This window comes from Mercenaria mercenaria, chromosome 12 (genome assembly GCF_021730395.1).
Source record: "Mercenaria mercenaria strain notata chromosome 12, MADL_Memer_1, whole genome shotgun sequence".
NCBI lineage: Eukaryota > Metazoa > Mollusca > Bivalvia > Venerida > Veneridae > Mercenaria > Mercenaria mercenaria.
In genome coordinates, this window is record NC_069372.1 from 12,802,065 (window position 1) to 12,806,735 (window position 4,671).

The 4,671-nt window shown below is 30.1% G+C and overlaps 1 long non-coding RNA gene across 1 annotated transcript; it reads right to left on the reverse strand.

Moving 5' to 3' along the window:
* Window positions 1-484: 484 nt before the first annotated feature.
* LOC128547099 (uncharacterized) lies at window positions 485-3,671 on the reverse strand. Its single transcript, XR_008366316.1, has 4 exons — window positions 3,550-3,671; window positions 1,868-1,960; window positions 1,578-1,655; window positions 485-563 (listed from the first exon to the last, which is right to left on the reverse strand). It is a non-coding gene; the product is annotated as an uncharacterized LOC128547099 (long non-coding RNA).
* Window positions 3,672-4,671: the final 1,000 nt, after the last annotated feature.

The following is a 4,671-nucleotide window of genomic DNA, read 5'->3' on the forward strand; positions in this document are numbered from 1 at the left end:
TATTTTATAAAGTTACAATTTTTATGTAGAACTATGCTCAGAGAAGTTGAAGATTATTCAAAGTCCACACTTTTAACTTCCATATTCATAATATCATTAACAGTTGTGAGGATAAAAAGTATTTTGTAAATTAATAAAAAGTAAGTTCTTCATTCATGACAATTATTTCTTTTTCCCTAATTCTTGATATTTCTTCTCTGATTCCCCCAATGTGTTTGGAAATAAGATTAAACCTTTTGTATTATCCCTGTAGCCATGTTGCAATTTTTATTCAGAATTATGCTCACAAAATGGAAAAGAAATGTTGCACTGGCACATATTTTACAGAACAGTACACCTCCTTAACTTCCTTAGCAATTAGCAATTGTTACATTTCAATGTATTTTGCAAATTATCTAAGGCAGTTTTCATACATGATGCATACTTTTCTTTCTCTCTAATACTTGATATTTCTATTTCTCTGATTCTGGAAATATGGTAGACTCTGCAGATGTATGATCCATCAAATAGTTCAGTTTTTGTTGACCAGTGCTTTAAACAATTGTGGCCCTTCAGATGATCATCTGAAATGGAAAAATATTAGCCCATTTTTACTCTAGTATAACTTAACATGTTTTATGTTCATAAAACACAAAATTTTAGAATGTAAAATCTTACAATTATAATATTATTAGTCTGACAGACATTATCAAGAAAATGTCATAAGAGTGGAAAAACAGTACCTTACACGAGTAATAAAGACTAAGAAATACAGCTTTGAATTCAAACAGATGATATATATTTGTCTGTATGTCTTCATGCATTCCATTTTCAACTAACACTATATATAGGCACTGTCGCACATGATCACTTGGTGTCCATAATGTATACTAAATTTCTTATGAATTGTTTGAAACTGTGAGTAGGCATACACAATGTACAAGTGATATTTTAAAGGACATCACTCAATAAAAGTAACCTGAAATGAAGTCTGCAATTATGTGCATGCCTACTCATGTGATAATTTCATATCAACTTATTTGCCTGTGACACAGTATGAAAACTGTAGGAGGAGAGAAATATAATTCTTATAATATAAAAAGGGGCATAACACTCCAAATTTAGATTTTAGGCTAAAATAGATAAAGGCCTTATTTACATTTAAGGTAAAAGGTATTACAAGTTTCAGGGCATTGGATAGAAAGTGGGGAGGAGGTGATACATAAAAACAAAAGAAAAAAACTGTAACTGTTATTTAATCAAGATTCTAAAAGGACCATAACTTTAGAAAACTGTCATCAGATGTAAATCCACTATAGTATGTGTATAATTCTGCTGGCATGAAGTATACCATGATCCATTTGAATATGATGGAATCTGCAGAAAGAGAGTTTTAATGCAAAAAGTATGAAGGAAGCTATGATATGACAATTTGAAAAAGAAAATGACATAATAACTGAAGAAACAAATAATCAAATTTGATAGTCCTGACAATATGTGCCTGTCCACTTCATGCTGATGTACCAAGTTTCATTTGAACTGATAAATAGTAATTACATAAAAAAAATTAATAAATGCAGCTCTAAACTATCCTGTACCTTTTGATGTCTACTGTTCATAGTCTAGCCAAAGCTCCAGAACTGGCTGCATTGAGGCATTTTGTTCACCATATCATACTGTAACAAAAAAAAGCCCAACATGTACATTTATATATACATAAATTTTTCTTTCACAATTAACTGTGATTTCTCTATAAATTTCTGACACTTCACATTAAAAACAATTTAAAAGTACAATGTACATAACATAATTCTAAAATCAGTTATTATAGTTTGTAAAATAAATGTTGAATGCCATATCTATTTTCAAAACACTTTTAAACACCTACCTGTATAAAATGGTGTGTAAATTGACAGTCTTCTTCTAGGCAATTTTAGCATTCATTGTCCCATTATTTCTTTGAATAAATTTATATCTTCATCTGAAATAAGTATAGTATAGTATAAAAAAACTATGAGGAAACATATTGGTGGTTTCAAAATAATTGAAGCAAAGTGTGACTAGGGGTTGGAAATTCAAACCTATTTCTTTTGGTGGTCACCTATTTTTATGATAGCAAATAATTCAATTTCAAGGAATATACAACCTTGGGAAAGTGTTGAGAAATACCAATCAGATAATATTTTGAACAGCCTTCAGTTCATAAGTTCAGAGAATTCCAGTAAGATGGGTGATAAATATTGCAGTGTTTTATGACAGGAAATATGTATAACAGTAAATATGTTTCAACATATATGAATAGGCGTTTGTGTATAGTTTGAAACTTAATTAATAAATGTTTGTGGACTTTGGTTTTTAAAATCACCCTTTCTGCATAAATCTGACATAAAAAATAAAAATTTTACCTAGAAAAGTTGTTGTGAATGAAAAATAATTAATATATTATTATAAAACTTTTTTTCTCACATTTGCAGGTTTATAAACACATTCAAATTTCAAAAATGTCTGGTGATTTTTAAGAGATGCACATGGGACACATACTAAAAATCAGTGTAAAACATCTGGGTTTTTACTTTATTTCCCTCTAAATGGAAAACCCATTTTATTTAAAGAATACTTACAAGGGACATTTTTGGGTGTATAAACATATATGAAGATTCTGAGAAGTTGATTATAAAACAATAAAATCATAAGGTGTCTTCAAAGCTGTAAGGATAAAGATCTTAGAAAAACATTATGACTTAAGAAAAGTAATGGGGTTATGAAATTGTAGTGTTCAACTTTTAAATGTATCACTATTTTTTTTTTTACGAAGGGGCTTCCATCACAAGACATGAACTATTGGTAAGAATAAAATGTAGTTAATGAAAAGAAGTATGTTGTTTTAAATGTGCAGAGTTTAGATTTTTTATAAGAAAAAGCCAAGCTGTAACAATTAAGTTTGGTTTGAAAAGTATAAACACGTTGAAAACTATCCTCATGCAAATGTCACACTTTTGGTGCAGATGGACAAAATTAGCTATATAATTTAACATAACTTTAAATATGCTTGAGCCATTCATCTCAAATTGCACACATTTCTTGAATACATTGATTGGATATGATTTGCCCCAAAACACATTCTAAAACTGAACTGAATTAAAGTAAGGTGAAAAGAAGAAAAAGCTTCATTATTTTGAAAACCACCCATACTGTATAAGGAAATCAGCATTTATATGTAATCTTGACAAGTGTGTAGATTAATGTATCTTAAAACTACTCATGTAGCTTATTTCTTTATGCTGATTCTGTAGGTCTACAGCACAGTTGATTTATGAAGTTGAACAATTCATGCATGCTGTAAAATAAATAATTATGATACTATTTATTAATCACATCTTGCTGTAATATAGGCTACTGTATGTTATTTCATTCCATGTTATAAATTTGTTGATATTTTGGTGCATGATCATGCTTCATCAGACCCTTGACCTTGTCAGCTATGCAGAGGTGTCCTTTCTTTGGCTTACTTATAGACATTGTTCTTTTTTTACAAAATTATTGTAGAATATATATAGAACATGACATTACCTAGCTGTACTGTTGGTCGACATCATGTATTCTGTTGAACAAGAAATGTCAATGTGAACGCCCAGCACAGGTTAAAAAATTTGCAAATGACATTGTTTCCATGGTGCAGGTATTCATTCATCTGAAACAAACACATGACGGTTAAATGCACAGTGGACCTTGATTAATTAATGTTACTTTAAAATATTGATGGTTTTTGCGGATGATTCAGCACGTCGATCAACATATTTTATGGCATAAATGCAGAGTCTATGTTCAAATTATGTCCAATTCGAATGCAAAAGTACATCACGTTTTTTTCTATGACAATGATCTATTCTGTCTATTCTGATCGATTCACTATCTATGAAACAATGCGTTAATTCTGCATACGACTCTATTTCAAGATCTGAGAATGACTTGTTGTAGATCTACCAGTGATTTAATGATAATCTATGGTGGCAGAATTACAAGTATGTTATGTTCTCCGCCCAAAAATAGGCAAATCATTCTCAGATCTTGATATAGAGTCGACTGATAATCAACCTTACTTTGAACTCGTTGCAAAAATAATTAATTTATATAAAATACTATATAACTTTGCACTTACCATTGTTCCTAGTCCCAGAACAACTCGACCTGTCAAATTATGTAAACACGAGGGAGGCCTTTTGACAAGACAGTCATGTAAACTTCCGAAGGAAATAGTCCAAATTTATTCCAGTTACTTCCATATGCGATATTATCGTGAATTATAATTATATGCATAATGTATCGCATATAGATTTAAGCATAAATTTAATGTTTGTGAATCCTGTGCTTTAACTGTTTTCACGTTTAAGCGCCGAAAATCATGAAATCCATAAGGCCATGTGCTCAGCCTGATCACATTTCTACGCACTAACACATTTTTGTGTGAAAAAATATGCTGAAATTTACATTTTATTCTGTCAATTACTTTGTGACTGCAACCGTTTCTAAAAATAAAATTGACACATCTGACTTTTATGTGTATTGCCCTTGTAATGATATTATGGATTTTTGTCATAGATACGCATGTTTATCTCAAATTAATTGTGAAATGATGATGTCTGCATGAAAAAAAGAGAAAATAAAAATTATCTGAAATTATCGACTATAAAA